Below are 12,807 nucleotides of genomic sequence, written 5' to 3' on the forward strand. Positions count from 1 at the left end.
ATAATCTGAGGTAGGTTTATTTTAATATTGTTTTCGAAACAATGTAACCACCAAAGATCTAAGGCTCTAAGAGTAGAATAACGACCTCCAGATGGTCGAAACCACCAAGAAATCATTAGATGAAGAAAACGTTCATGAAGGTCTATGACACTTGCACTATCCCTTCTTTTATAACGAGATCCTAAAACCTGTTTTTCATTTGAAATCCCTTCATTATCTAATCCGAATGTATTGGCTATGTAAGCCGAGTCAATATATAAGAATTGTCCTAGAAGGTAGGAACGAATTCCTATGGTTTCGGTTTCAGTTTGGTCTTTAACACAAACGACATTAGAATAGAAAATACGAACAAGTTGATGGTAAACGATGGGTTCAAGGTCAAAGAGTTTATCAAATTTCCACTCTTGTAAAGAGAAAGATATTTAAAATTGATAGCTAACATAGCTTGACGAGAAGGAATACGTTCTTCCCAGATTTTGTAAGAGTCAAAATATTGATAATACCAAAAACAATGATTTCTAGGACCAGGATGATTGAAACACGAATTTTGGATAGTCAAATTAGGATCAATAGGATTAGGATTAGAAATTGGAATAGGTGGAGGATTTGGAGGTGGATTTGGTTGTCGGTGTGAACGACTAGATGAAGACCTAGCACGTTTAGGATTAGACATGGTGAAGGAAATCGGAATAGATTGGATAACCTGCAATTTTAAAAACAAATGTATGCAATTTAATTAATCCCAAAACTCAATTGAGTCCTCAATATTTCAAGGTTCTCTAAATCAATCCTAATGGGCAAAGTTTTTGAAAAACTTTTGAAAAATATGGTTTTGAGAAACAATATATGTGTAGTTTTCATACCAACAACATAATTTAATCAAAACATAATAATTTGAAAATTAACAATAATTTTTTTTTTCGAAAATTTAAAAATTTTGGAAAATTCTTGTGTTTTTGATGAAATTAGTTGTAACATCTAGTTTCTAATCACTAAACAATCAATGCCCGATCACTATTTCAACCTAGAACTAATTAAAACTAATCATATGTTCAAAATCAATGAAATATAGAGTTTAGAAAAATTTACCTTGAAAGATGAAGATTGAGGGGATTTAGATGTTGTTTGCACGATTTTAATGATTCCAACAGGTTTAGAAGATGATTTTTGAATCGAATTCCGATTAATATATTTGATTTGAGGCAAAAATGGAGATTTGAGAAATTGAGAGAGAGAACGGCGGAAGGGTTTTGGGTGTTCTTGCCCGATTTTAACAGAACCCCAGGGGGTATCGATTCCCTTGTGGGGGGAATCGGTTCCCCTTCAAAGGGGGAATCGGTTCCCTCATGGGGGGATCGATTCCCTCTGCACCATAATGCTAAAATCCAACTTTTAAGCACATAAAATGCTAAATTTATCTTCTCTAGTGGTATAGGCAACTCATATATTGAAAAATAATTATGTTCAAACAATTAAATCAATCTTTAATCAATATTTGAACATAAAGTTAATTTTTCATCAAGAATCATAAACTCCCCCTAACTAATAGCAATGAATGCAATAAATTTTTTTTTACTATTATGAGCATTTTTCAGTATTTATTAAAAGTGTTAAAAAAATATTTCTAAACACTAAGTGAAGATAGGTTGGTCAAACCTAATTCTCTCCTAAGTGTCCAAAATCTTTCCTTGTCTAAGGGTTTTGTAAAGATATCCACTAATTGATGCAAAGTATCAACATATTCTAGAACTACATCTTCCTTAGTGACATGGTCTCTAATGAAGTGATGTCTTATTTCAATGTGCTTAGTTCTAGAGTGTTGGATGGGATTTTTAGTGAGACAAATAGCACTAGTATTGTCACACTTGATAGGAATGGTACCTACTTCAATTCCATAATCAAAAAGTTGTTGTTTCATCCATAAAACTTGTGCACAACAACTACCGGCTGAAATGTATTCCGCTTCAGTGGTAGATAATGCAACACAATTTTGCTTCTTTGAAAACCAAGAAATCAGCATATTTCCAAGGAATTGACAAGTACCGAAGGTGCTTTTCCTATCTAATTTGCATCCTCCATAATCCACATCAGAAAAGGCATGCAAGCTAAAGCTAGAGTCTCTAGGATACCAAAGTCCTAAACTAGGAGTGTCCTTAAGGTATCTAAAGATTCTCTTAACAGCTAGTAAATGTGATTCCTTAGGACATGATTGAAATCTAGCACATAAGCAAACACTAAACATAATGTCCGGTCTACTTGCAGTTAGATAAAGCAAAGAGCCAATCATTAACCTATATAATTTAACATCTACACATTTACCTCCTTCATCGAAGTCAAGCTTTGTTAAAGAGCTCATTGGAGTGTCATGAGGTTTCCCATTTTCCAGTCCAAACTTCTTGAGCATATCTTTGACGTACTTAGCTTGATTAATGAAGATGCCATCTTTTCTTTGCTTGATTTGGAGTCCCAAGAAAAATGAGAGCTCCCCCATCATGCTCATCTCAAACTCACTTTGCATTAGCTTAGAAAATTCTTGGCAAAGAACATCATTAGTAGAACCAAATATTATATCATCAACATAAATTTGAACTACTAATAAATCTTTACCTTTATGCTTTAAAAACAATGTAGTGTCAACCTTTCCTTTTGAAAAACCTTTTTCAATTAAAAAATTTGACAATCTTTCATACCAAGCTCTAGGAGCTTGTTTTAAACCATAAAGAGCTTTTGTCAATTTAAGAACATGATCTGGAAATTTTGAATCTTCAAAAGCTGGAGGTTGTTCCACATACACTTCTTCTTTTATAAAACCATTTAAAAATGCAATTTTAACATCCATTTGATATAATTTAAATTCATGAAAACATGCAAATGCTAATAACATTCTAATTGCTTCCATCCTAGCTACGGGAGCGTATGTTTCATCATAGTCTATGCCCTCTTCTTGAGTATACCCTTGAGCAACAAGTCTAGCCTTGTTTCTCACTATATTACCACTCTCATCAAGCTTATTCCTAAATACCAATCTAGTACCTACAGTAGATTTATTACTAGGCCTTTCAACTAATGTCCATACTTTACTTCTCTCAAATTGATTTAACTCTTCTTGCATAGCCATAATCAAATGTTCATCATTTAATGCTTCTTTAATATTCTTAGGCTCTATGCATGAGATAAATGCAACATAATTACATATATTTCTAAGAGAAGATCGAGTTGTTACCCCTTTTGATAGATCACCTATAATTTCACCATCCTTGACATAGTTGTACTCTCTTGGATAAGATACTTCCCTTTCTTCAATGGTTGGATTCTCAAGAGGATCATGAGTTTCCTCATTTTTCGTTTCTTCCTTTGATGATGGTTCTCCAACTTCATGTCTAACGTCATTTGTATTTATAATACCTACATCATCATTCACACAAGAATCCTTCCTCGGAAGGGGATTATCATCGAAAACAACATGTATAGACTCTTCTACAACTAAAGTTATTTTATTAAATACACGATAGACTTTAGAATTTAAGGAAAAACCCAGAAAAATTCCTTCATCACTTTTAGCATCAAATTTGCCAAGGTTTTCTTTACCGTTGTTTAAAACAAAACATTTACATCCAAAGGATGAAAATAACTAATGTTAGGCTTTTTATTTTTGAAAATTTCATATGGAGTTTTCTTGAAAATTGGCCTAATCATTACTCGATTTACAACATAACAAGCGGTATTTGTGGCTTCTGCCCAAAAATATTTTGGCAAATTATTTTCACAAAGCATGGTTCTAGCCATTTCTTCTAAAGTTCGATTTTTCCTCTCAACAACTCCATTTTGTTGAGGGGTTCTAGGTGCTGAAAAATTATGACTAATACCATTAGAATTACAAAATTCAATAAATCCAAGATTTTCAAATTCAGTGCCATGATCACTCCTAACACTAGTTATAGAGTAACCCTTTTCATTTTGGATTATTTTTGAAAATGTGATGAACTGTTCTAATGCTTCATCTTTAGTACTTAAAAATAGAACCCAAGTATATCTAGAATAGTCATCTACCAAGACAAATGCATATTGTTTTCCACCCAAGCTAGTAGTCCTAGTTGGCCCAAAAAGATCTACATGGATCAATTGTAATACTCTACTAGTTGATACGTCATTAATGGATTTAAAAGAAACACGCTTTTGTTTTCCTTTAGCACAAGCATCACAGATTTTATCATTATCAAATTTAAGCTTAGGCAACCCTCGAACTAAATCACCTTGAATTAGCCGTTGCAAAACACTCATACTAGCATGTCCTAGTCTCCTATGCCATAACCAACTATCATGTTCATCTTTAGCAACTAGGCATAAATTAGTCATATCAAAAGAATCTAAATACACCATGTAAATGTTCCCTATTCTATGACCAACAAGCATAATCCGATTAGATGCAATGTCAATGACTTTACAACCATTAATTTCAAATAAGACATTGAATCCTTTATTGCATAATTGACTAATACTCAATAGATTATGCTTTAATCCATTCACATATAAAACATTCTTAATTTGTATGGAAGAGGTATTACCTATTGTACCAATACCTTCAATGTGACCTTTTGAATTGTCTCCAAAAGTCACTTCTCCTCCATTTTTGGCGTTAAGCTCAATGAACCGGCTTTTGTCTCCGGTCATATGTCTTGAGCATCCACTATCAAGGTACCATGAATTTGAATTTGTTTCCCGTGCCTTGTAGCAATGCTCTTTTCCCTACAAACATAGATTAATTTTTGATTTTTGGTACCCAAATTCTTTTGGGTCCATATTCATTAGTTTCCAAAATCCTAGTCCCCTTAGGTATCCATTTGTGTAGGATATTTTTATCTTTAGTAGTAATGAGTTCTTTAGGAACCCACATACTTCTAACGATTTTTCCATTAGAGGTTCTTTGGGGACCTCTATGATTGTAGTTTCTAAAACTTTTTCTAACAAAGTTGGATTTTGAATTTCCACCTTTTTCAAAATGTTTTGTTCCAACTTTATCAAAAGAAGTTTTAAGATCATCAATTTTCTTTTGATGATCATCATTGATCTTTGAAAGTAAATTTTGCAAATCTAAATTTTTCTTTTCAAACTCTTCTAGTTTGATTTGCAAGTCTTTGATTTTACTTTCAAGATCGTTGTTGGTTTTTGATATGAGTTTGTTTTCATTTTTCAATTTTGAAACATCATTTTTATATTTTAAAAATAATTTCTCATAATCCGAAGCCAACCCATTATATTCCTCTAATAACTCATCATAGGATAAATCATCAAAATCGGATGAGTTAGAGGTTACCTTAGAATCTTCCCCAAATGCCATCAAGCACAAGTTAGCTACTTCTTGTTCCTCTTCATCGGAACTTTCTTCATCGCTCCATGTAGCCACATGAGCCTTGTGCTTATTCTTTGATTGACCATTTTTCTTCAATTGTGGGCAATCATATTTAACATGCCCTAGCTTTTTGCATTCGTAGCAAATGATTGGGTCATTCTCTTTCGGTTTATTTTTGAGGCCTTCATTTCGTTTGAATTTTCTTCCTCGATAAGGTCTCATCATTTTTCTGAACCGTTTGGCAAACAATGCCATTTCCTCGTCATCGCCATCGTTATTCGAATCACTCTCATCTTTTGTGGATTTGAGAGCAACTCCAATGTTTTTTCTTCTTCTCCTTCTCCTTTGGTGTCTCGTCAATTTTGTCGAGGTCCACCTCATCTTCGAGCATCATTTCATGAGTGAGGAGTGACCCAATTAGCTCTTCAAGAGTTAAGGACGTTAAGTCCTTAGACTCGATGATTGCCGTCTTCTTTGATTGCCACGATTTTGGGAGGAAGTAGACTAACTTCCTCACAAGCTTTTCATTTGAAATGATCTCTCCATATGATTTGAGACCATTGACAATCGTTGAAAATCTATCCGTCATAGCTTTGATATCTTCATTTGGTTTCATCCTGAAATTTTCATTGCTATGCGTTAGAATACTAATTTTAGATTTCTTTACCTCATCGGTACCTTCATGAGTGACTTGAAGTTTGTCCCATATTTCTTTGGCGGTTGTACACGATGAAACTCTTCCGTATTCATCTGGTCCAAGAGCACAAAAAATGATATGGATGGCTTTGGAGTTGAGCTGGAACATTCTTATCTCTCCTTCACTCCACAACCTTGGATGAGTGAGAGGTTTGATGTATCCTTCTTCTACAGCATTCCATGCTCCCATGTCACTTGCTTGAATGAAGTACATCATTCTATTCTTCCAATAAGCATAGTTAGCTCCATTAAAGAAATGAGGCTTGTTGACGGGCATCGAATCGAGACCGGAGTCGAAGTTTGAAGCGGAGGCCATTGATGACTTTGATAATCGATATAACTCTTCCCGAATCGACTCAAGAGGCGATTAAACCTTCAAATGAGTTAGGATCTGATACCAATTGTTGAGTTAATCGATCGACGGAATTAGCCAAGAGGGGGTGAATTGGCAATTAAAAAATTCGGTGGAAGCTTTTGCAGAAAATTGAAAAGATTTGCACAGCGATTTAGAGTGGTTCGACTTTCTTAATCAAAGTCTACGTCCACTACCTTAGCTATCCACACTAAGGATTTTCCAACAAATTCACTAATTTGTTCTTTCTTTTGAGGCCAAAGAGATAACCTTACAACACCCTCAAGAATATACCCCAATTCTTGAGAACACTCTTTTCCCAAAGAGAATATTACAAATTTGCAAACTTACAAGGAAAACCTCACAAGGTAAGATGTTTGCACAATTCTAGAACAAGAAAAGAACACTCAAAGATAATTACAAATGAGCACAAATGGTGATCTTGAAAGCAAAATGAATATTGAAAGGAAAATTGGCTTGATTTGCACAAACTTGGTGTTTGATGCTTTCTCTCTTGTTTCTCTATGATTTCTTGTTGATCAAGGGCTTCAGAACTTGTTTAAATACACCTTGAATCACTTCTGAATGTTGGGGATGATTAGTGAAGATCATATAGCCGTTTTAGTGTGAAAACAATTAATAAAACAGTTTGGAGCGTGGGGGGAATCGGTTCCCCTCATAGGGAATCGGTTCCCTAAGTGTAAAATTCAAATATTTCGACCGTTGAACAGGGGGAATCGGTTCCCTCCGAGTATTCTGGAAATCTCGGAGCCAAACCATTCAGGGGGGAATCGGTACCCCCTTGGGGGGGAATCGGTTCCCTCTGAGCAATCTGGAATTTTTGGCTTTGAAATGGTTCGAAATACTTTGTAAAATTATTTTGAAATTGTTTTAAGATTAAAACTTAATTTTACACTTAAGTAAGGATTAAAAATGATTTTTTGAAATATTTTGAGTAATGTTTTGATAATCGAATAATTATATCGAATATACTTAGAAAATCATTTTGGAAAATCTTAAAATTCATTTAACTTAATTTGTTATATCGAAATATCAAAATGTTTTCAACAGACGCAATACAACTGTCATTGAATTGGGAAAATGTCAAGTCGAAAATCAAAGGTTGAATAGTGTTATAACCAACATGGAAGCATCATATCAGATCCATCAACTTGAGATCGATACTGAATTAAAAGCCACTATGGCCAAGAACAAGACATTGAAGAAATGTTTAGATGATTATGGAGATCTTGTACGAGAACTTCTTGAACATAAAGATTCTCTCACAAGAAAAAATGAACAACATTGTTTACAACTCCGAGATTTGACACAGAAGATGAAGGAAAAAGAGAATATCATGAAGGAAGCTGCTGCTCAAGCAAACAATGTGGCTCATAAGCTGGTAGACTTAGCTAGCTTTACAAGAGAATTAAGGCATATTGATAACTCCACACCTGAACATGAGTGGAAGTTAATTTGGTTTTTAAGAGAAATAGAGAAATTAAGAGTGAAAGCTATCCCCTATATGTAAAAGTTTTGTTTGATGCACCGAAACTTTTGTGTTCAATGAAATCTGTTCTAAGATGATCACTCTTGATTAAGACCTTTATTGCATTTGTATTTTGCATTCGTATTTTTTTCATTACATTTGCATTTTTAATGTTTGCATTTGCATTTTTATATTTTCATTTACATTTTCATTTTATATTTGCATCTTTGCATTGCATAGTTTGCGTTCTTATTTTTGTATTTATGCATTTTCACATTTATATTACATTTTTATTTATTTAAGTATTGTTATATACATTAATTATAAAAACATGTAAATAATTCCTGAGAGGTTTTGTAACAGTAAAATCGAGACCATTCATTCATTCATATTACTGTAGCATCATCATGAAAACAATGGAGAAATCTTATGAAGGACTACAAGATCAGTGGCCAGAACAATTGATAGGGTTACCTCAGGATACAAGGAAAGAAGCATCACAAGATGGATCAAATCAAATTACTCAGGGGATGGCATCTGATAAAGAAGAGATAACTCTAAAGAGAAATAATGCTATCAAGTTAATGCATCAAGAATGATAACATACCCTGGAGCATTCCACTCGAACTTAAAGAATAGCATCATTAATTATTCACAATATGAGGAGAGATTCAAGAAGGCAGATGAAGCAATCAGAAATATGAAAGGTTTTAATACCTCCCACAAAGAATTAGAAGCAAGAGAGCTCAGCTTGGTTCCAGACTTGGTTATTCCCCATGAATTCAAAATGCCTAATTTTGAGAAATATGATGGCACCAGTTGTCCCCTAATCCATCTGAGAATGTTTTATAGAAAAATGGAAGGATATTTAAATTCTTATGATTTGTTAATTCACTCTTTCCATAATAACCTCGTTGGCCCAACAGTAGTCTGGTACAATCAGTTAACCCAAGAACATATCAAGAGATGGGTTGATCTAGCTGATGCATTTTTGGGACAATATCAATATGTTAAAGGCTTAGCCCCCAAACGTATGGATCTTCAAGGAGTAAAAATAAAAGCCAATGAAGGGTTTCAAGAGTATGCCTTAAGATGGAGAGGAGTGGTAGCACAAGTTCAACCTCCCATGTTAGAAGAAAAAATACACATATGTTTCGTGATTCCCTTCCTGCTTTTTTCTTCGAGTTAATGCTGGCAAATCCGACGAAGGAATTCGAGAATTTATTGATAAATGGAGAATTAATTGAAAATGTGATCAACAAAGGAAACTTAAAAGTCACATCCAAGAGCCCGACGGATCAAAAAGCGAAAGCTGATGATGTGAATGAATGTCGCATTCAGAATCCCCGCTACTGCAAAAGAAAAAGAGCAAGTAGTTGTTTGAATCGACCAAAGAAAGCCACTTGATTGAGAAATACTTTGGAGGTATTCCAAACTTCCATTTCAGACTTGTACCCTCATTTGATTAAAGGTCAATACATCACACCAAGACCAATGAAAATGCCACCAAACCCTTCTGCTCATAGTTATGATCAAGATAGTGTTTGTGATTTCCACTTGGGGGTATTTGGGCATTCTATGGGAAATTATAGGCTATTGTTAAAAGAAATAGAGATGTTTGTTGACAAAGGAGTCTTGACACAAGAAATGATCAAGAAATGGGAGGCAAATAAGGATAAAAATCCTGGGTCGATTACACACCCAACATTACTGGAATGATGGGGTGACTAAATAAATAAGTGGAAGTTGTTATCTACCACTGTAATACATTTCTATTTTCAGCATCTTGTTTGCACATGTTTTTTGTTCCTTTCTCCATTGTTTATGCAATAAATAAGTTTGTGTTGCTTTTAAGGTTATGAGCATTGAGTCAATTTTACAATCTTGCAGTTCTTTGAATATCAACTGGATTAAAAAAAATCTTTAAATGATTAGAGTTATAATCTTTGTCAAAATATCAAGATTGAAAACCGGAAAAACAAAGACCCTTGATCTTACCTCAGAAGAAATATACCCAAACACTACCTTTTCCACAAAAATGAGAGAGCTTTCTCCAATATAAGAAATTAGGCAAAAGGCTTGGTATTTACATATAAAGGTGTACAATGTGGGGCATTTTGTGCAATATTGCCAAGCTGACTAGATTTCTTTTCTATTGATGAAGTTCGGCGATGAAACTTTGACAAATCTAGTCTAAAGTCAATTGCTTGGAAATTGAAATTTGGTAATGAGATTTTCTAAATCCTACCAAACACATACGCTATAACAAGTTCTCCTAAAAAAGTCATATATTCAAAACATGACCTTGATCGGGTATTTGGCAGTTTGGTGTTTGCTCCACTGTGATTGTCAAGTCAAAAACATTGTGATGAGTTGAACCCTTTAATTAGTCCAATGAAGGCTAATGTTAATAAAGCTGAAATCAACTAGCCAAAATGGAAAAAGAAGTTTTCGAAAAGGAAGACATGTTATTAAACTGATGTTTTCATACTGATTTGGCTAGAATCAAGGATTTCAGAGAATTGAAATAGAAGTATTCTAGAAGGTCTAGTAACCGTTATGCTAGGTTGTGTCATTTTGTACGCATCCGGTTCAAATACCAAGTCCTTAAAGTGAGGAATGTGATAAAGTTCACAAAGAGCTAGAGATGAGTGACATCTTAAATAGATGTAACCATAGAAAATAGGAAAGCCATCCTAAAACAAACCCATAAATTTTGATACTTGTCAAAGAGCTATAATTCTCAAACATTAAATAATTATTGATCATTTTGATATTCTTTGAACTCGTGCTTATGATTTGATTCTATTTTGAACCTGTAAGAAACAATACTTTACAAAATTCTTTCATTATTTGATAAAAAAAGGAGAAAAAACATTTTCAAACAGGACAATCTCAAATGAGGAAGGTCCTTGAAGCAAGTTGTTGTTTATTCTACTTCTATTATAGAAAAAGAATAAGCAAGGCCAGAATGATGAAGCCTTTCACATTCTTGAAAAAAAATCCTCTAGTCCATTCAGATGATATTTATTTGTTCCAGTAAGGTTGTTATATGAGATGCCACCGATAACAAGGTCGAATCCGCCAAATCTACTCATCAATTGTTTCAACCGATCATCATTCAGTTCTTGCACATCTGCTTTCAAAGGTATGTCAAATCATTAGAGGGCAACTTCTGCACTACCGATCCCAGATAAAAGAGATAGAACATTGTGTCGACCTGGAATGAATTACCAAGCGATTTATACCACTCTGTCCGACTAGATCCCTCCAGATCCAAAAAATAGGCACCTCATTCAAAAGAGGCACATATATCAGACATTTCCGTCCAAATGATTGATTACTTCTTAAGTTTGTGACAACATGAAGAGAATTCCTCAAGTTACTTGACAACTTCTGTTTAGTGACACCAGAATGACAGTATTCAAGATAAACAGATTTGGGGCACGAATAGAGCCACAAGTACCTACAACAGTGCATTGTCAAAATTGGACCTCGTAGGGATCATGAGATTCAAATCAAACAAACATTGAGAGTAAGACTTACAGTTTAAAATGTTGGGGCAGCTCAAAAGCCCATTTTAGACAGAAATGATCCATGTGGGACATCTTGAAAGTCCATTTCAACCAGAAATAGAATGTTGGGGCATTTTAAATGTCTAATTCAAACAGAAATGATTCATGTGGGGCATGCTGAAAGCCCATTTCAATCAGAATCAAGAATGTTGGCGCATTTTGAACGTCTGTATTAGCAAATGTTGGGGCATGCTGAAAACCCATATCATCTTGTAGAAAGATCATTGATTTTAGCAAATATTTACAATGAGACAGAAATGTATGAAGAATGAAAATGGTGAAGCAATGACAGTCAAGCTGACTATATATAATTGTTTCGTTCATCAGGCAGTTGTATTAGGGTCCTGGTGTTGAACAAATATTTACTCAGGAAGTATGGTTTCAAATACCCAATCTTCTTAACTATATATCACATGACAGCGTATTCTTTCTTAAGCTACATCACGGTTGCATGGATAAAGATGGTCCTCATACAAACCATTCGATCCAGGGTTCAATTCCTCAAGATCTCGGCTTTGAATTTGGTCTTTTGTGTGTCAGTGATGATTAGAAATATTTCTTAAAGGTTTTTGGAAGTTAGTTTCAATCATATTGTTGGAGCTACAAAGCTGTTTTTCACAATAATTTTTGCTTACTTGATGACATTGAAGAGGGAGGCTTGAGTTTACGTATATTACTCTTATTCCCATTGTTACTGGGGTTATCATTGAGTTTTCATCTATTTGTTTTATCATGCACGTTTCATCTACATCAGCAAGAATTCCATGAACCTCTTTATGTACATGGCTCCTATAGCAGATGTGTTTCTACTTCCTACAACACTCATTATGGAAGAAAACATAATTGGTATCACACTTTCCCTTGCTTGAGATGATATCAAATCAGTTGGTATCTCTTATTCAATTCAGTATTAGCATATTTTGTGAATTTGACCAACTTTTTGGTCATGAAACATACCAATATCCCATTTGTATTCCCACTGAGTTTTGTTCTCAAGTGGTCTTGTGACATCATACAAAAGATTTGAACACTATGCAAAAAACTTTATTGATGAGAAACCTGGGCAGAAGCCACATGAAAGAATGAATGTATTGTCAAATGTTTTACGAACATCTAGGCAGAAGCCACAGCTGGATGAATGTGTTGTCAAATATTTTACAAACTAGTGATTATGATGTTGAACCAATGTTGTGATCATATGGTTTCCATTTATTGATTCAAGATAAAATTTGTCTTCTTCAACCCCAAAGTTAGAAGTGAGATATAATGAAGATTTCTTTCCACAGAAGGAGAGCTGAAATTTTAACAACAAGAAACTAGTGGAGCCAACTAAGATTGAACAATA

Source organism: Hibiscus syriacus, unplaced genomic scaffold (genome assembly GCF_006381635.1).
Source record: "Hibiscus syriacus cultivar Baekdansim isolate YM2019G1 unplaced genomic scaffold, ASM638163v2 tig00110053_pilon, whole genome shotgun sequence".
Taxonomy (NCBI): domain Eukaryota; kingdom Viridiplantae; phylum Streptophyta; class Magnoliopsida; order Malvales; family Malvaceae; genus Hibiscus; species Hibiscus syriacus.